This window comes from Odocoileus virginianus, chromosome 10 (assembly GCF_023699985.2).
Source record: "Odocoileus virginianus isolate 20LAN1187 ecotype Illinois chromosome 10, Ovbor_1.2, whole genome shotgun sequence".
Classification (NCBI taxonomy): Eukaryota; Metazoa; Chordata; class Mammalia; order Artiodactyla; family Cervidae; genus Odocoileus; species Odocoileus virginianus.
In genome coordinates, this window is record NC_069683.1 from 33,716,700 (window position 1) to 33,738,336 (window position 21,637).

Consider the following 21,637-nt stretch of genomic DNA (forward strand, 5'->3'; position numbering starts at 1 on the left):
CTATAATGATTTCATTCCCTCTAATATACCCAGAAATGGGATTGCTGGGTCATATGGTAGCTCTACTTTTAATATTTTGAGGAGCCTTCATATTATTTTCCATTGTGACTAAACGAATTTACATTCCCACCAGCAATGCACAAGAGTTCCCTTTTCTCTACATCCTCTCTAATACTTGTTACCTTTTGTCTTTTTGATACTAGCCATTTGAACAAGTGTGAAGTGATGTCTTGTGATTTCAATTTGCACTTTGCTGATGATTAGTGAGCAAGCACTTTTTCACATACCTTTGGCCACTTGTATGTCTTTGGAAAAATGTCCGTTCAGATTCTCTGAAGGTGGGTATTATCACCCACCTCCAACCCTTTACAAATGAGGAAGCTGAAGATGAGCAGGATTAAGTAACTTACCCAAGGCCACTTACAGTAGTGAGTGAGCCTAGATTTGAATCCTGGCTTGTTAGGCTCCTCAGTCAGTGTCCCATTTACTTCATACTGTGCTGGATACTTGACAAATACGAATTGTTGTATGCTGTGGTTCCTGCTTTCCAGGCATTTGTGGTGTAACAGTGTGTAATACAATAAGAAAAATTATACTTACAGAAGTTTGGCAGTGAAAGGAATGAGAGAAGAAGGTGGTGGTTTAGGGGGACAGCAAGAGTCGTTTTCCTGAGGAAAGAAAGGTGCGCCTGTCTGAGGGCAACGCAGAAGGAGCCAACAGAGAGTAAACTGTGGAGAAAGAGCTGATAACCAAGAGAGTAAGGCCCTGGGAAAGCAAGAACGAATGAGGCCAAGGGTCCAGAAGCAGGCAAAAGCCTTAAAAATGAGGCGGAATAGAAGAGTAGACAAAAAGAAAAGTATGTTCAAGAGCCAAGGGTGGGAGGGAAGAGCTTATGCCTTTTAACCTTAATTTTCCATCGGTAACTTAGTGAGGTCACTGGAGGGAGGAATAAGGATGAGGGAATGCCCTGGGAGGGTGGGAGCAAGGCAGAGCCTGGGACGGTCACTGAGCTGTGGTGTGCTTTAGGCAGACTCTCTGGAACCACCTTATGTTGGCAGAAGATAGGCTAATGACCTTGGGACACTCTGTGGTCCACCCAGCAACCTCACCTCTGGATTGCTCTCTCTCTCATGACCAATGAAAGAATTTCACTTGGTTGAGATAAGTTCCAATCATAATTGTATTTGCTTAAAAGCTGTTTCAAATGAACACTGCAGGCAGGCTGTCTAAAAGCCAGCTTTCCTCTTCATGTTTAATTTGGCAATGTAGACTCACACTTGGTCAGCCAAGAGAGCGGCATATGTGCAATATGTTGATTACTCACTAGATCAATGGGAGTTTAAAGTCATGATCTGGATACCATCAATTTATCAACCTTTATCACTTGATTAGAAACCTAGATTTCTGTGATGATTAAAGGTTTTCTTTTCCTATTAACTTTTTTTTTTTTTGGTTTTTACATTGAACTAAAATTTTAGTTCATACATAATACAAAATAAAATGGAGGCTAAAAAGATGTATTAAAACAGTCTGACTCTTCTGCATCAGGCTTGCAAACTGTGGATGGACCTGCTTTCTTGACCTGAGCTACCACCCTTCCTGTTGCATCTGGCCTCCCCAGGACAGGAGAGCTTTCTGTAGGACAACTGGAGTGTGGCTCTGAATAGTGAGGTGTAGTGCATCATATTCCAGGTTTTAGAACTTAAACTCTTTAGCCTGAATTCCTGAATCCATAGCACCACCTCAAGCAGCCACGGTGCACATGATGGAGAGGGGGCGACTTGGACTGTGGCTGTTGGGATAGAAGAAGGAGACAGGTCCAGGATGGAGCTTGGTTCTCTACCATCTGAGAGTCTCAGAAATCTGCAATGTGCTTGGGTGTGAGCTCCAAGAACAACTTTGCCCCAATAGCCCTTGGAATAAAACTCTGTAATCACAGGCCAGACCCTTGGCTCACTGTTTCCAGGGGAAGAGTTCAGGGCAATTTCCACTGATCTAGTCCATGACAATTCTAAAAACTTAAAAAAATTATTCAACAAAGCCCCAGAATAGCAAAACATCTCTCTCAGTGATTCTTCTCCATAAAAACCACTTGCTGTATATATAAATGTTATCTTTTCTTGATTATTCTGATATTTAATATGTTTAGGAAATATAATTTTAATGACCCACTTCTGAGGTAAAGTAGAATGGAAATGATAATGAATATGACCTTAAGTTGAACTTACAGGCACTCAGGGAGATCAGCTGCTAGGACTAGAAGAAAAACACCTCTACAAGTGGAAAAATGCTCTCACAGACCACTGTGCTGAGTGACTGACCTCACCACAAACCCTGCACTCTACAATTAACGACAGAAAGACTAGACACTTCTTCAAGGCTGCTGGCACTCACCCGGCTCGAACTGGAACTGCTGCTTAGAAAACACCCAGGCGTGAGCGCTTGGGGGCACCATGGTGTCTGTGTCTGTGTGGCCATGAAGGCACCCGCAGTTGCTAACTGCTTGGGGTTAAAAACAGTCTGTTCCTATACCGGGGTTAATTATCAGGTCTGCTGGAAGTCGAAGAGAAGATGCTGAACAACTTGGTCTTTTACTCGATAGCAACAATTTTAAGCAACAAGCATTTAAAAATTTCTTCGAAAATTTTCTTTGGGGGGAAAAAAAAGTGACCTGAATGCTGGGTTTATTAATGCCTAGATAACCACATTTGGAATCTGACATTAAGAAACTCAAGGAATTTTCTGAAATGTCTTTTTACTATAATGAAAAATTAACACCTGATTGTGAATACAAGACAAAAATCTCGTGCTTAGACTTCTAGTAAAAAAGAAGAATTGTACTTTCTCCATTTAGTCCTACATCCCAGAAACTCAGTTTGTCCAGTTAATTGGCTCCCCCCCTTGTCAACTGGACACCTGGACTCTTCTGCTGTACCCCACCACCGTGCTCTCCACAAGGCACAGTACACGCATAGGCCTTCTCCTGTTAAGTACTGTTTGATGGAAGAAATGGGATCAAGGCCAGAGACGTCCTCTAGGGACTTACTACAGGGAACGAGTGAGAGTTTAGAGGTTTGTTAACCACTTTCTTTTACTTTAATGAGGTATAACTGACATACAATAAGCTGCATATACTTAAAGTGTACAATATGCTACATCCAAACTTCTCCATACACCTGTCAAGCCATTACCGCAATCAACACAGTGAACCTATCAACTGTAAGGCTCCAAAGTTTCCTGCACCCTCTGCCGCAAGCCATGACTGGTCTGCTTTTTGTCACTATGGGTTAATTTGTATCTACTTGATCTTTATATAGGGCTTCCCTGGTGGCTCTGTGGTAAAGAATCCGCCTGTCAAGGAAGGAGATGTGGATTTCCCTATGTTGGGAAGATCCCCTGGAGAGGGAAATGGCAACCCACTCCAGTATTCTTGCCTGGATCATCCCATGGACAGGGGAGCCTGGCAGGCTACAGTCCATGGGGTCGCAGAAGAGTAGGACACACTTGGCAAGTGAACAACAAGAACTTTATATAAACGGAATCAGAAATGTGTACCCTTTTTGTATGTGTGCTTTCTTTCACTAAGCATAATTATTTAAGATGCATCTATGTTGTTGGGTTTTCAGTAGTAAATTCCTTTCTATACCTAAACAGTATTCCACTACATGGATTACCACACTTTGTTATTCATTTACCTGTGGATGGACATTGGGTTGCTTCTAGATTTGAGGTTATTACATATAATATTGCTGTGAACAGTTATGTATGAATATTTTTATGGGCATAAAACCTTCATTTCTCTTGCCTAACTGCCTAGGGATGGAAAGATGAGTCATACAGTAGATAGGTATGTTGAACTTTTAAAGAAATGGTCATATTGTTTTCTCAGTGGTGTAATTTTATATTCCCACCAGCAGTGTTAAAAAGTTCCAGTTCCTTTACATCCTTGTCAACATTCCAGGCAGTCAGTTTTTACATTTTAGTCATTAAAATAGGTAAATAGTAGTTAAATAGTAATGATTTTAATTTGCATTTCCTAATAACAAATGATAACAGTATCTTTTCATGTGCTAATTTTCCATCTGTATATCTTTGGAGTCCGTATAAATGTTATGCCATTTAAAAAAATAGCTTGGTTGTTTCTTAAATATTGAGTTTTGAGAATCCTTTATATATACTAGATACAAGTCCTCTAGCAGATACATGATTTGCAAATGCTTTCTTCTAGTCTGTGATTTGTCTTTTCATTTTTTTAACAGTGAGTTTGAAAAACAAAAGTTTTTGACTTTGACAAAGTCTAATTTATTTTTTAAATTAAATTTATCTAATTTATTTTTTTCTTTTATGGATGATGCTTTTGGTGTTGAATCTAAGATATCCTTGCCTCATAACCCAAGATCAGAAGGATTTCTTCCTATGTTTTCTTATAGAAGTAGAGTATTATGACCCCTTTGGAATTAATTTTTATATTGATGCAAGGTATGGGTCAAAGATAATTTATTTTGCATCTGGATCCAATCGTCTGATACCATTTGTTGAAAAGACTCTTTTCTACCTATTGTTTAGATATTTTCTTATTTAAAAAATTTGTTGAAGTGTAGCTGATTTACAATGTTGCATTAGTTTCTGGTGCATGGCAAAGTGATTATTTATATATATATACACACATATGTGTATGTGTGCGTGTGTATGTACATGTGTGTATACATATATATATATATATATATATATATATATGTATACACACACACCCATATATATATATGGGTTTCCCTGGTGGCTCAGCTGGTAAAGCAGCTGCCTGCAATGCGGGAGACCAGGGTTCGATCCCTGGGTTGGGAAGATCCCCTGGAGAAGGGAAAGGCTACCCACTCCAGTATTCTGGCCTGGAGAATTCCAAGGACTGTATAGTCCATGGGGTCACAAAGAGTCAGACATGACTGAGCGACTTTCAAATACAAATACATCATATATATATTTATACACACACACACACACAATTTTCTTTCATATTCTTTTCCATAATGGTTTATTACAAGACACTGAATATAGTTCCCTGTGCTATACAGTGGGACCTTGTGGCTTAACTATTTTATATATAGTAGTTTGCTAATCCCAAACTCCTAACTTATCTCTACCACACCCCCTTTCCCCTCCAGTAATCATAATTTTTTTTTCCTATGTCTGTGAATCTGTTTCTGTTTTGTGAGTACATTATTGTTATCATATTTTCGATTCCACAAATAAGTGACATCATATTTACTTATTAGTTTTGCATCTTTGTAACAAATCAGTTGTCCATGTATCATATATATATGGAACTATTTCTGGACTGTCTATTCTGTTACATTGATCTATTTGTCTATACCAATTATCCTGTTTTGATTACTATAGCATTGTAATAAAATCAGATAATGTTAGTCCCCCAATTTTGTTCTTTTTTCAAAGTTGTTTTGGCTATTCTAGATCCTTTGCCTTTCCATATGGATTTTATTGAATTAAGTTTTCCGGTTTCTACAAAGTAGTCTCCTAGGAGTTTTATTATGATTACATTGAATCTTTAATTTGGGGAAACTGATATTTTAACATTGAGTTTTCTGATCCATGGACAACAGGTATTTCTTGATTTATTTAGTAAATATTTTCTCTTTATTTTCTCTTAGTAATATTTTATAATTTGTGTCCAGGTCTTTAATGTATTTTGCTAGATTTCTTTCATTTTTTTTGATATTGTTGTAAATGGTAATATTTTTAAATCTCAATTTTCCTATGGTTTATTGCTAGCATTGATTTTTGTATATTGAGCATGTATTCTGCAGCCTTGCTAAACTCATTTATTCTAGTATCTTTTTTTGGGGGGGGTAGAGTCCATAGATAATCATGTTATTTGTAAATAAAGCTAGTTTTACTTCTTCCTTTCTAATGTGGGTGTCTTTATTATTATTTTCTTGCCTTATTGCATGGCTATTAAGTTTAGTACAATGTTGAACAGAGGTGGTGCAGCAGGCATTCACATCTTGTTCCTCATCTTAGGGGGAAAGCATTCAATCTTTCACTATTAAGTAGGATATGAGCTGTAGATTGTTTTGTTTTTGATACTGTTTATAGTTTAAGAAAATTTCTGAGAATTTTCACAACGAAGGGATTTTATATTTTGTCAGAAGCTTTTTCTCTGCATCTATTGAAATGATTGTACGGGTTTTTGTTTTTTTGCAGTCCCTTAATATGTTTTTTAGCTGCACTGGGTCTTCGTTGTGCATAGGCTTTCTCTAGTTACAGTGAGTGGGGGCTACGCTTGTTGCATACACAGGCTTCTCACTGCGGTGGCTTCTCTTGTTGCAGAGCGTGGGCTCTAGGCTTGCAGGCTTTAGTAGCTGTGGCACTCAGACTCTACAGCACGGCCTCAGTAGTTGTGATGCACTGGCTTAGTTACCCTTTGGCATGTGGGATCTTCCCAGACCGGAGATCAAACTAGCAGGCAGATTCTTAATCACTGGACCACTAGGGAAGTCCTAGTTCCTTACTATGGTGAGTTACACTGATTGATTTCAAGTGTGAAACTGACTGCATTCCTAGAATAAACCCCATTTAACCATGATATATCACTTTAAAAATATATTGTTGAATTTGATTTGCTGAAATTCTGTTTAGAAAATTTGAATCTATGACCATCAGATACTGATCTATAGTTTCCCTTTTCTGTCTTTGTCAGACCAAGGTAATGCTGGCCTCATGCACTGAGTTGCTTTTTGCTTAAATTTTCTGGAAGAATTTTTGTAGAATTGCTATTATTTCTTCCCTGGGCTTCTCTGGTAGCTCAGTTGGTAAAGAATCTGCCTGCAAAGCAGGAGACCCCAGTTCGATTCCCAGTTGGAAAGATCCGCTGGAGAAAGAATAGGCTGAAGATCCGCTGGAGAAAGAATAGGCTACCCACTCCAGTATTCTTGGCTTCCCTTGCGGCTCAGCTGGTAAAGAATCCACTCGCAATGCAGAAGGACCTGGGTTCGATCCCTGGGTTGGGAAGATCCCTTGGAGAAGGGAAAGGCTACCTACTTCAGTATTCTGGCCTGGAGAGTTCCATGGACTGTATAGTCCATGGGGTCGCAAAGGTAGGACACAAATGAGTGACTTTCACTTCCTTAAATACTTGGTAGAATTTGCCAGTTAAGCCACTGAGGCCTGAAGTCACCTTTCTATGTGGAAAGGTTTTGGCTACAATTTCAATTTCTTTACTAGATATAGGCCTATTCAGGTTATATATTTCTTCTCGAGTGAGTGGGATAGTTTTTGTCTTTCAAAGAATCTGTCCATTTCAACTAAATTTTTAATTTTACTGATGCAAAATTGTTCACAATATTCCCTTATGCTCCTTTTATTATCTGTAGAATCTGTAGGGATGTCATCGTTTTTATTTCTAATATTGGTAATTTGTGTCTTTTTCTTTCAGTCTGGCTAGAGGTTTATTAATTTTACTGATCTTTTCAAAGAAAAGCTTTTGGTTTCATCAGTTTTCTTTATTGTTGGCTATAACTTGCCTAAAGGCAAGTCTGCTTCAAATAAATTTAGCTGTACTGTATTATGCAGAATTGGGAATGATAGGCATCTCAGCCTATAAATTAATTCTATGTGAGCATTTCCCCAAATATGCTGATGAATAGAGGTTTAGGCCTCTTTCAGTCATCATCTGGATTCTGTTGTTCAAAACAATTTTGTATTTATCTTGATAAAGAGAAAAAAAATATACAGATTTAAAATATTAGGACTAAGCTGTTTGAGGCATTTTTGGTTTTATTTTCCATTAAGTACTAAAACCTGCCAATTTCACTCATTTATAAGAAGAGAATATGAAATGAAATCTGGAGAAATATGAATTTATAGGGTCTTACTTTTTGCCCATATGCCATTAAGTAAGTACTTTGTAAAATTTAAAGACTCATAAAAATAAGCTATGACTCAAATCCAGGAAAAATCAACATTTTGGGAATAAAATATGATAAGTTAAAATTGGATTTTATTTCAGGAATTACATATGTTAAGCTATAAGAGAGCCTGTATTTAATGGCATCAACATTTTAAAAATTATGAGTATACTAGACACACCCTAGAAAAAACAGGTAGCTAATAGTAGTTTTTGTGAGTTCACAGATCACAGATTAAGATTTAACAAACATTAACTGTGTACCTTCTGTGCCAATCATTTCACATATGATTTTTAATCCTTCTGAGATACATATATATAAATATATATAAAGAAACTGAAGTACAAAGAGGTTAAAGAATTTGTTAAAGATAAAAAATTAGTAAATGAGACTAATATGCAAACTCAAACTTACTTTATGGGTTCAAACATTAAAAGCTTTTAATGTGCAATTGCTTTGTTATAAAACAGCTTAAAAAAAAAATAAAACAGCTTAAAGTATGCCAGTTTTGCCAGTTTTCAGTTGACTGGGAAAACAGGCAGACAGCAGAAACTCTTGAATATACTATGACTCCATTAAATGCAGTTATTTTGCCAATACTCATGGATACATTTTAGAGTAACTGACCTATGTGAGGGGGCAGCTTAGCTCCTCAAATATGTACTCACAGGGAAAGCTCATCTCTCTAAAAGGCAAATAGCTTTTCTCTTTGGAATAGGACCTAGCAAAGTGCTGGCATGAGATAACTGTGAGGAGAATCCTATCACAAAGTCAGACCAGAGTGAGTCAATTTACAAACTGAATAAACTTCAAAGGGAAAGTTATAACTGTTACTTGTTTTTCTCCAAGTAGGAAATAATGAGAATGTTCTAAGATGCACTCAAAGATTTAATCTAATGCTGGAATAAAGGAGATGCTTTCCAACATGCCATGTTTTCAAATTCATACTATATATTTCTTTTTTCCCCTTACTTTTAGAAAGAAATTTTAGGTAATTAAAACAAATTTTTTGGATGTATTTTCCTTCTGAGTTTGGTTCAACTATTTTAAGAAAAGGAAGCATCCTGTAATGATATCATCAGAGCTAAGCCAATTTCTTTTAGAAGCAACAAAAAAATCTGCCAGATGTTGCTATTATGAAACAGTGATCCAGCATTTATAATTCATCTGACACCTGGATATACTGGCGTAAACAATGGCTTTTTATATGATGAGGCAGTTCTAATTTAAGATCAGTGCTTCATCTGTTTTCTTTGTAACTCTATTAGTACTAATGGGCAAGTCTAAGCATACTTCCATGGATTGCCTTTTGGCATTCAGCATGTTAGAAATGGTTAATAAACAGTGAACACATTCCACCTGGGAAAGTTTCGCTTGCTGCTGCGTAAGTTTGCACTTATTTTTTAAAATGTTCTTGGGCCTGGCTCCCTTTTGTGCTCCTGAGAGACTGAGGACCGCACTAATTCGAACGGTCTGGCAAAGGAGAGTCATGTAGAGCATTAGTGTTCACTTGAAAGGTATTCCAAGAAGGCATTTTCTAATGCCTAAAACCAGTATGTAAGAGATGAGGAAACACTAGCATATAATTAAGTCAGCAAGAATCAAAAGCACTGTCTGTTAACTATAGTCTCCTGTTTTTGAATGAATATATAATCCCTTTCAGCACAAAATAATCTACTTCACCAAACTATCACTGCCAAACATTCTTTAAATACTGCAATTAATGTCATATACTCACTTTGCCATGACTTGCCTGCACTCAGGTAATTATGTTAGAGTACTAAGCTGAAGGGTTCAGACAAATTTTTAAAAATTTATATTTGTTTTCTTTTTAAAACATGGTACAACCAGATTTGAAATCATACTAAAGGGTCTTTAAGATCCTGTGAAGCACTCACCTGCAAGTAACTGAGCTTTCCTTAAAAGTCAACTTTTGTTTTCAATTTCAGAACCTACTGGTTTATACAGAATATTTGCATTTTAACTCTTATTTAAAATAAGAAAGTTCCCCAAATTAAACATATGCCCCAAGTTCCTTTATCTAACTTAACAATACACAGTTTAAGCATCTATATTGTAAATCCATGGCTGATTTATGTCACTGTATGGCAAAAACCACTACAATATTGTAATTAGCCTCCAATTAATAAAAATAAATGAAAAAAATAAAAAATAAAATTAAAAGTAAGCATCTATTGTAATGAATTCTAAAGGTAATAGAAATGTAATGCATACTTCAGTTTACATTGAATTGCTTTGGTTACACCACTAAAGAAGTACTTGTAGAACACAGGTTACTTTCCAACATTCTAGACTACTCATGCTTCCGTTCAACTCACCCCACCCCCAACAATAAAATACAAGCATTACATTTCAAGTAATTATCATTATACTTGGGACACAATGATATTCCCATCTGTGAGGACAGTGTGTCTTATATGAGAATATTCCATGACACTGATTATGAGTGGATTCTTTTGCTGACTGTATTATTTAGGTACGAAGAATTCTGCAAGTTGAATATGGGTGTTTAACACATTTAATAGTGCATTTAACTTAAGCCAAATTCAGCCATACAAACACAACCCCTAGCAATATCTCCCTCAATTAAAGAAAAGGAATTTTTAAAAGGTAAAAAGTCGAAAAGGAGGTGGGGAGAAAGGGAGCAGGAGACAGTAGAAGATCAAGAAAATTCTGAAAGATGGAAAATGTAAGAATAGCAGAAAATGATAGAAGATAAGAAGCTATACTGGGATGCCTGTAGGATGAAAATGATTTGGAAAGTAAAAGTTTGCTCTTAAACCCAAAAAGTCTCAGAGGCCTGAGTGCTATAAAGGGGTAAATGTTACCCCTTTCTGGGGTCGCTCAGTTGTGTCGGACTCTTTGCTACCCCATGGATTGTAGCCCACGAGGCTCCTTTTTCCATGGAATTCTTTAGGCAAGAATACTGGAGCAGGTTGTCATTCCCTTCTCCAGGGGATTTTCCCAATCCAGAGATTGAACCCGGGTCTCCTGCATTGCAGGCAGATTCTTTACTGTCTGAGCCACCAGGAAAGCCCATAAAGGGGTAAAATAGGGGCTAAAAATGAGAAAAGTTGTAAGTCTAAAGAGACAGTGCTAAGACCTCCAGGGTCCTTTCCTACCCCATGAAGTCATGTGAGTACCTTCTTGCCGGCAAGAGACTAGAGGTTTGTTGTCTTGAAAAACAAAACTTGGTAAGTTCTGGACTTTGGGGACAGCTGTGCACAAATATGTTAATGATGAGACTGACAATGTATGGAAAAAGTAGAAACCTGCATACTTCACTGGGATTTCCCCGGACCTATTTCCTGCTGAGCTTCCAGAAAGCAGACAGCCAGGTTTCTAAGTCCCCTCTGGGTATCACACTGGCAAGTTTTTCTTTAGAGAAAGTAGAAAGCTGTTGTCTTTTTTTTAGAACTCCAGTTTACTGACAGGTTGGAGTTACTATTTAAAACATTTTTTTTTCAGGTTCATTGAAGTACAATTTAAATATACTAAAATTTTCCTATTTTAAGCATACAGGTTGACTCGTTTTGGTCACACATTTATGTAATTGTGGTGGTGTAACCGCCACCACAATGAGGATGCAGAATAGTTCCCTCATCCTATAAAGTTTGTTCATGCCCTTTCGGAGTTGACTCCCTTCCCTGACCACTGGTTCCAGGCAACCACCGATCTATTTTTCTACCGCTATTTTGCCTTTTGTAGGATATGCTATAAGCATATAGTGTGTAGTCTGTAGTCTTTTAAAAATATTTTTCTCCCTGGTTTTAATGAGAAATAGTTGGTATACATCACTGTATAGGTTTAAGGCATATAGCATGGTTATCTGAATTATATGTATTATGAAATGATTACCACAATGTTTTTAGCTAACATCTACCATCTCATACAGATAAAATAAGAAAAACAAATTCTCCTTGTGATGAGATTTCTCTTTTTCGTTTGATCATGCTTTTTAGACATGTCCATGTTGTGTGTATTTCATCCCCTTTGCTTGCTGAGTAATATTCCACTGCGAGCCAGACTTAGTTCATCTGTTCACCAGCTGATGGATAATGGTTTTTCATGATACCCTTTTATAGTCATACCTATTCTCCTCTCCCCACTATCTCTAAACCCTCACAACCAGTAATTAATGGTCTTATCTCTATAATTTTGTCATTTTTGAAAATGTTATGCTAACGGAATCACAGTGTGTGACCATTTGAGACTGCTTACTCAGCATCATGCTCTTGAGATCCATTCACATTGTTGCCTGTTATCAGCAGCTCACCCCTTTTTACTGCTGAGCAGTATTCTGTGGTGTGGATGTACCACAGCCTGTTTAGCCATTTACCTATTTTAAGACATTTTGTCCCCTCTTCCCTGCAATTTCTGGCTATTATAAATAAAACTTCTATAGCAATACTTTTCATATTTGAGTTGAGTTTCTTATAAAAAGCATGTTGCTAGGTCATGTTATGTTTAGCCTCTCTCCATTTAATGCAATTATTGATATGTTAAGGCTGAAGTCTGTCATTTTACAGTTTTGTCTTCAGTTCTATATTTTTTTTCCTTTGTTTCTTTTCCTGCCTTATATGGATTAATTGAACATTTCCTAGAATTCCATTTTGACTTATCTATAGTGTTTTTGAGAGTATATCTTTATGTAGCTTTTTTAGTGGTCGTTCTAGATATTACACTACATATATTGTTATGGTCGACTGCTGTTGGTATTTTACCAGCTTCAATGAAGTGTAGAAACCTTACTTCCCTTCACATCCCTTTGTGCTCCTCCATTTCCAACTGTCTTAACTATTTCCTCTATCTATATTGGGAACATCAAATAGCGTTCTAATTTTTGCTTCAAGAATAATTTAGGGAGCTCAAGAGAAGAAAAGTATGTTGTGTTTACCCATATTTTATTCTCTCTCGTTCTTTTTTTCCTTCCTGATATCCCAAGATTCCTTCTTTTATCATTTATTTTCTATTTGAAAAATTTCCTTTAGCCACTTAGGTCTATGATTCATTTCAGGTAAATTTCTGTGAATGATGTAAGAATTTGGGGTTCACAGTTTTCTATAGATATCCAGGTATTCCATTACCATTTGTTGAAATGTTTCCTTTCCCCATGTCTGAGTTTACAATTATGCTCTGGGGATGGGGTGGGGAGAGCTGTCTTTAGAGTCTTAATCCCTTATTATGGAAGCAGCAGTTAAATTTACTTATTTTATTTTAAAATATTTATTTATTTGGCTGCACTGGGTCTTAGTTGGGGCATGTGGGATCTAGTTCCCCAACCAGGGATAGAACCTGGGCCCCCTGCATTGCGAATGCAGAGTCTTAGCCACTGGGCCACCAGGGAAGTCCCTAAACTTATTTATTCTAAACTTTATTTCATGTTGTGAAATCTGACGATGTCACCTCAACATGCTGCAAAAAAAGAACAGTTAGAAACTTTCATTTTAGCTGAAAAAAAAAAAAATCAAGTTCATTTTAGGATAAAAAATGTGAAAACAAAAATACGGATATTTTCAAATGCCTATGGATAATACCTTAAAGTGCTTGGTAAAGAAGTTTATAAACAAATGGCCTATTCTCAGTCTAATTCTTATGTAAGAAAAACTTGATGGGGGAATTCCCTGGTGGTTCAGTGGTTAGGACTCTGCACTATCAATGCTGAAGGCCTGGGTTCAATCCCTGGTCAGGGGACTAAGATTCCTGTAAGCTGTGCAGCGTGGCCAAAAAAACCCCCCAAAACTTGACACGGGTTCAGTTTATTTTTTTTTTTAAAGTCTACATGGGTGACTTTACCTGCCATTCCTCTCGTTGAATTTATGCCTCAGAGTCAGATTTCGATGGGAGATGTGACTCAGATGTCCTTCCATTTGGTCTCTGTTCCTACATTTTTTCTTGGCCACGTCTGTTTTTATGGAAGCATAGTTGATTTACAATGTTGTGCCACTCTCTCTTGTACAGCAAAGTGACTCAGTTACACACAGACATTTAAAAAAATATCCTTTTCCATTATGGTTTATCCTGGGAGACTGAATATAGTTTCCTGTGCTATATATGATAGGACCTTGTCATTTATTCGTTCTAAACGTAATAGTCTGCACTGACCAATACCGAACTCCCAATCCATCCCTCTTCCTCCCTACAACTTCCTTGGCAACCTCAAGTTTTATTTCTATGTCTGTGAGTCGTTTCTGTCTTGCAGATAAGTTCATTTGTGCCATACTTCAGATTTCACATATAAGTGATACCATATGGTATTTGTCTTTCTCTTTCTGACATACTTAGTGTAATAATCTCTAGTTGTATCCATGTTGCTGTAAATGGCATTATTTCATTCTTTTTTATGGCTGAGTAGTATTTCAGTGTATATATGTACCACATCTTCTTTATCCATTCATATTTAGGTTGTTTCCGTGTCCTGGCTATTGTGGATAGTGCTGCTATGAACTTAGGGGCGCATTTATCTTTTTGAATTATAGTTTTGCCCAGGAGTGGGATTACTGATCATATGGTAATTCTGTTTTTAGTTTTCTGATGAACTTCTATATTGTTTCCATAGTGGCTGTACCAACTTGCCTTTCCACCAACATTGTAGCAAAATTCCCTTTTCTCCACACCCTCTCCACCATTTGTTATTCGGGGACTTTAACGGTGGCTGGTGTGATGGGTGAAGGTGGTATCTCATTTCAGTTTTGATTTGCATTTCTCTAATGATTAGCAATGTTGAGCATCTTTTCATGTGCCTACTGGCCATCTGTATATCTTCTTTGAAGAAATATGTCTATTAAGGTCTTCTGCCCATTCTTCTATTGGGCTGTTTATTTTTGTTGTTGAGTTATATGAGCTGTTTGTATATTTTGGAGATTAAACCCTGTTGTTCACATCATTTGCAAATATTTTCTCCCATTCAGTAGGTTTTTTTTTTTTTTTTTTAATGGTTTTCTTTGCTGTGCAAAAGCTTGTAAGTTTGATTAGGTCCCATTTGTTTATTTTTATTTCTATTGACTTGAGAGACTGACCCAAGAAAACAATGGTACAGTTTATGTCAGAGAATGTTTGGCCAATGCTATCTTTTAGGATTTTTATGGTGTTATGGTTAAGTCTTTAAGCCACTTTGGGTTTATTTTTGTGTATGGTGTAAGAGTGTGTTCTAACTTCACTGATTTACATGCAGCTGTCCAACTTTCCTAGCTCCACGTGAAGAGACTGTCTTTTTCCCATTTGATATTCTTGCCTCCTTTGTCAAAGATTAACTGATGATATGTAGATGTGTGGATTTATTCCTGGGCTCTTTATTCTATTCCATTGATCCATAAGTCTGTTTTTGTACCAATATCACACTGTTTTGATTAATGTAGCTTTGTAGTATTATCTGAAATCTGGGACAGTTAGGCTTCCTACTTTGTCTTCTTCCCTCTCAGGATTACTTGGCAATTGTAGATCTTTTATGGTTCCACATAAATTTTAGGATTATTTATTCTAGGTCTGTGAAAAATGTCATGGGCAATTTGATAGGGATCATATTAATTTTGTAGATTGCTTTGAGTTCAGTTCAGTCACTCAGTCATGTCCGACTCTTTGCAACCCCATGAACTGCAGCATGCCAGGACTCCCTGTCCATCACCAACTCCCGGAGTCCACCCAAACCCATGTCCATTGTGTCTGTGATGCCATCCAACCATCTCATCCTCTGTCGTCTCCTTCTCCTCCTGCCCTCAATCTTTCCCAGCATCAGGGTCTTTTCAAATGAGTCAGTTCTTTGAAACAGGTGGCCAAAGTATTGGAGCTTCAGCTTCAACATCAGTCCTTCCAATGAACACCCAGGACTGAGCTCCTTTAGGATGGACTGGTTGGATCTCCTTGCAGTCCAAGGGACTCTCAAGAGTCTTCTCTAACACCACAGTTCAAAAGCATCAATTCTTCGGCGCTCAGCTTTCTTTATAGTCCAACTCTCATATAGTACTGCCACTTTAACAATATTAATTCTTCCAATTCAAGAACATAGGATATCTTTCTAGTTCTGTGAAGCCTCTTTAATTTCCTTTATTAACATTTTACAGTTCTCAGTGTATAAGTCTTTCATATCCTTGGTCTGGTTAATTCCTAGTATTTTTTTGGGGGGGGTGCAATTTGAAAAGATACTATTTTTTACACTACCTTTCTGACATTTTATTGTTAGTGTAAAGAAATACAACCAATCACTGAATGTTAAGTCTTGTATCCTGCTACTTTGCTGAATTTATTTATTAGATCTAGAAGTTTTTGTATGGTGTCTGTAATGTTTTCTATACATAGTACCATGTCATCTGCATATAGTGACAATTTTACCTCTTCCTTTCAATTTGGATACCTTTTATTTTCCTTGTATGATTGCTGTGGTTAGGACTTCTAATACTAAGTTGAATAAAAGTGTGAGTGGGCATCCTTGTTCCAGATTTTAGCTTTTCACTGTTGAGTATTATATTGGCTATGGGTTTGTCATAAATAGCTTTTATTATGTTGAGATATGTCCCCTGTAACTCACTTTAGTAAAAGTTTTTATCACAAATGGATGTTGAATTTTGCCAAATGGTTTCTCTGCATCTACTGAGATGATCATGTGGTTTTTGATTGTCTTTTTTTAATGTGGTGCATCACACTGATTTGCATATGTTGAACCATTTTTGTAAACTTGGGATGAATCCTACTTGACCAAGGTGCATCATCTTTTCTCTGTGTTGTTGGATCCAGTTTGCGAACATTTGTTGAGAATTTTTGCATCTATATTCACCAAAGATATCGGCCTGTAATTTTCTTTTTTTTTTCCATTTATTAGTTGGAGGCTAATTACTTTACAATATTGTAGTGGTTTCTGCCATACATTGACACGAATCAACCATGGATTTACATGTGTTCCCCATCCCGATCCCCTCTCCCGCCTCCCTCTCCATCCCTCTGGGTCTTCCCAGTGCATCAGCCCTGAGCACTTGTCTCATGCATCCAACCTGGGCTGGTGATCTGTTTCACCCTTGATAGTATACTTGTTTCAATGCTGTTCTCTCTGAACATCCCACCCTCGCCTTCTCCCACAGAGTCTAAAAGTCTGTTCTGTACATCTGTGTCTCCTTTTCTGTTTTGCATATAGGGTTATCACTACCATCTTTTTAAATTCCATATATATGCATTAGTATACTGTATTGGTCTTTACCTTTCTGGCTTACTTCACTCTGTATAATGGGCTCCAGTTTCATCCATCTCATTAGAACTGATTCAAATGAGTTCTTTTTAATGGCTGAGTAACATTCCATGGTGTATATGTACCACAGCTTCCTTATCCATTCATCTGCTGATGGGCATCTAGGTTGCTTCCATGTTCTGGCTATTATAAACAGTGCTGTGATGAATATTGGGGTAACACATGTCTCTTTCAGTTCTGGTTTCCTCAGTGTGTATGCCCAGGAGTGGGATTGCTGGGTCATATGGCAGGTCTATTCCCAGTTTTTTAAGGAATCTCCACACTGTTCTCCATAGTGGCTGTACTAGTTTGCATTCCTATCAACAATGTAAGAGGGTTCCCTTTTCTCCACACCCTCTCCAGCATTTATTGCTTGTAGACTTTTGGATAGCAGCCATTCTGACTGGCATGTAATGGTACCTCATTGAGGTTTTGATTTGCATTTCTCTGATAATGAGTGATGTTGAGGTGTAATTTTCTTTTTTAGTGGTATCTTTGTCTGGTTTTGGTATCAGGGTAACTGATGGTGGCTTCATATAATGTCTTTGGGACTGTTCCCTCCTCTTCAAACTTTTGGAAGAGTTTGAGAAGAATCAGTATAAGTTCTTCTTTGTATATTTGGTAGAATTCACCTGTGAAGCCATCTGGTCCTAGACTTTTGTTTGTAGGGAGTTTTTTTTTTTTTTTTAATTACAGGTTCTTTCATTTCTAGTGATCACTCTGTTCAAATTATCTATTTCTTCTTGATTCAATTTTGGTGAGTTTTATGCTTCTAGAGGGCTTCCCTGGTGGGTCTATGGTAAAGAATCCACCTGCCAATGCAGGAGACACAGGTTTGATCCCTAGGTCAGGAAGATCCCCTGGAGAAGGAAGTGGCATCCCACTTCAGTATTCTTGCCTGGGAAACCCCATGGACAGGGGAGCCTGGTGGGCTATAGTCCATGGGGTTGCAAAATGAGTTGGACGAGGCTTAGTGACTAAAAACAACATTTCTAGAAGTTGTTCATTTTTTTTTTTTAGCTTGTCAAATTTGTTGGCATATAATTGTTCAAAGTATTCTCTTATGGTCTTTGTATTTCTGTGGTATCAGCTGAGATTTCTCCTTTTTCATTTCTTATTTTGTTTTTTCTGGGTTTTCTCTCTTTTCTTTTTGGTGAGCCTGGCCAGAAGTTTGTTGATTTTGTTTACCCTTTCAAAGAACCAGCTCTTTGTTTTATTGATTTTTTTTTTAATTGAGCTTTTTAATCCCTACATGTTCTTTAAGTGTGAATACCACATTATGAAGACTGTGACTTTAATTGTTAAAGATACACATTTTTATATGCCAAAAACATTAAAAGACAGTTGCTTCATCTAGCATTCAACTGAATAAACAGTGTTATTATTTCAATGCAGGGGTAAAACTGATTGAGTGTACTTATTGAGACAATACAGGCATCCAGTGAGGAGCCTTAAAAACCTTTCAAGTGATTTGTGACAGTATTACATTCAAGTTGGATGTGAGTAAGAGTAATTCTTTATGACACAGAGCCACTGAAAGTTTCTGTCTGCTTTAAAGATTTTTGTAAAAGAGGATAATATCATATCTGAGCATTCAGAAGATTTTATTAGCAATTGTACTTAGGATATTCTAGATGGTCCTGATGAAGGGCAACAAGAGCCTGAACAAGGCTGAACCAGGTGGTCATTCAAATTTTCATGTATTAATTTGTTGTACTTATTTACTGAGGGTATACTACATTCCAGAGACTGAAATTACAGTTAGATATTAGGGATATGAAGACTAATATGACACAGACCCAAGAATTCTCAGTCTAAGTAGAAGGCAACAGACATTAATAGATGATGCTATCAAGGAAGTCTGTAGATGGTTCATTAGAATACAAATGAAGAGGCCTGGAAAAAGTTCAAAGATTACCTAGAAAGAATCATGAAATAAAATGTAGTGCTGACATTAAAAAGAATTCATTTGAATCAGTTCTAATGAGATGGATGAAACTGGAGCCCATTATAGAGCGAAGTAAGCCAGAAAGATAAAGACCATTACAGTATACTAACACATGTATATGGACTTTAGAAAGATGGTAACAATAACCCTATATGCAAAACAGAAAAAGAGACTCAGATGTATAGAACAGACTTGTGGACTCTGGGAGAAGGCGAGGGTGGGATGTTTCAAGAGAACAGCATTGAAACATGTATATTATCTAGGGTGAAACAGATAACCAGCCCAGGTTGGGTACATGAGACAAGTGCTCAGGCCTGGTGCACTGGGAAGACCCAGAGGGATCGGGTGGAGAGGGAGGTGGGAGGGGGGACTGGGATGGGGAATACATGTAAATCCATGGCTAATTCATTTCAATGTATAACAAAAACTACTGTAATGATGTAAAGTAATTAGCCTCCAACTAATAAAAAAAAAAAATGAAAAAAAAAAAAAAAAAAAAAAAAAAAATGAAAAAAAAAAAGTTAAAAAAAAAAAATGTAGTGCTGAGACTAGTGCCTGGCATATAGTAAGCGGTCAAGAAGTATTAATAATGATTGCGGGGGGGGGGGGGGGTTGGGTGGGGTGGGAGATAGACAGGGAGGCAGGACACAGCCTAGTGCACTTGGTTAGCATAATAAGTGTGAGATAAGAAGTGTTTCACGAAGAACTTGTATGCTGTCACCTATCCAGAAGTGAGAAAAGGCCTGCACATTTCCTTTGTCTTAGTTAACTGTTTTCTGTTTCACAGACAATGGGCTTCACACTTCTCCCTCATCTATTTGTTGAAAGGAATCTGAATCAAAAAGCTAATATTCCAACAGGAAGCAAATCTATCATTTGCTACAAAGAGTTTAAAAGTATAAGCTCAAGCTTGTGGCCAGCGTCTCCAGATGCTGCTCAAATCAATTAAAATTATTCAATAGGTCTTTAAAAAGCTGTGGAGCAATCAAAAACATAATCTCCAGTGTGTGTGTATGCTGGGAATGACATCCAGGTCGGGGTGGTGTAAAAGTCACTGCTAATGTGTATGGATTTTGTTTATTGGGTGATAAAATAATCTGAAATTGCTTGTGGTAATTGTACAGCTCTATGAATATACTAAAAACTACTGAATTATACGCTTTAAATAAATTTTTAAAAATATAAAGTGAATTGATAAAGCTGGCAAATTGATTAATAGAATACAAAACAAAACACAACCATACATAAGATGACCTAGTTCCAAAACTGGTTCCTAAAAACATTTTAACTTTTCCTTCCAATAGATACTTGAGGCCAAGGTATTTCAATTTTAAAGAGGTTCACCATTCTGACAAATATGTTTGACATGTCAGAACCCATTCACTGTTGATGAAACACAACTGAAAGCGTGAACCTTGTTCTTACCAGGCCAATTTAGCCACTGGTGCCAACACCTTCAACTTGCAAACTCAGTGCCATTTAATTCTCAAGCCCAATCCTGACCAAGGCCTGAGATGAAGGTAGGAGGGAGCCCAGAACATTCACATCTCCCTGTTCCCACTGGATTTGACTGCATTACATACCTTTGTTTCTGTCTGGCCCTTTGATTAGTCCTGATTATGTCACCCAGTAGAACTGAGCCATTGTTTTCAACCTCAGAGGCTTAGGCTTGCCTGGTCGGGCCCTGATTCTTTCTCGAGGGTTAGGCTCTACCTCTCCTAAATTCTCAGGCACGAGGTAGGGTTTTCCCCAACTGGGAAGACCACGTGTACGATTTCAGGCCCCACCATCACCTTGGGATTTTGCTATTCTACACTAGATCAAATCTTCTTAGACAATAAGCCCGTTTGTTCCTCTTGGTAGGTGGTAATTGAGAGTGCTGACCCCTTCACTTGGGGCTTCCCTGGTGGCTCAGTGGTAAAGAACCCTCCTGCCTTGCAGGAGATGTGGGTTTGATCCCCAGGTTGGGAGATCCTCTGGAGAAGAAATTGGCATCCTACTCCAGCATTCTTGCCTAGGAAATCCCATGGACGGGGGAGCCTGGAAAGCTGTAGTCCATGGGGTTGCAAAAGAGTCGGACATGACTTAGTGACTAAACAAGAATAACCCCTTCACTTGGTGTCAAGCTCAACAACCAGCTCAGCAGTCTTAATTTCAGAAACCAACTCGTTTAAACTTCCCTGGCAGTTCGATGATTAAGAATTCGCCTGCCAGTGAGTGGGACATGGGTTTGATCCCTGGTCTGGGCAAATTCCACATGCTGCAGGGCAATGAAGCCTGTGTGCTGCAGCTACTGAGGCCCTGCCACTCTGGAGCACATGCTTGCAACACGAGAAGCCACTGCAATGAGAAGGCTGCTCACCACAACTGGAGAATAGTCCCTGCTCGCTGCAACCAGAGAAAGCCTGTGCAGCAATGAAGACCCAGTGCAGCCATAAATAAACAAAAACTAAAAAAGAAGAAACCAACTACTTCTTTTGCTTTTCCATTTCCAGAAATCTACCGCTGAGATTTCATCAAGTCTATGGCTGAGTC

At 37.7% G+C, this 21,637-nt stretch overlaps 1 protein-coding gene across 2 annotated transcripts in view; it reads right to left on the bottom strand.

Annotated features, from left to right (window-relative positions):
• The window catches only part of SBF2 (SET binding factor 2), a 486,293-nt gene that overhangs the window by 13,560 nt on the left and 451,096 nt on the right, over positions 1–21,637 (bottom strand). The gene's annotated exons all lie outside the window — the stretch shown is intronic.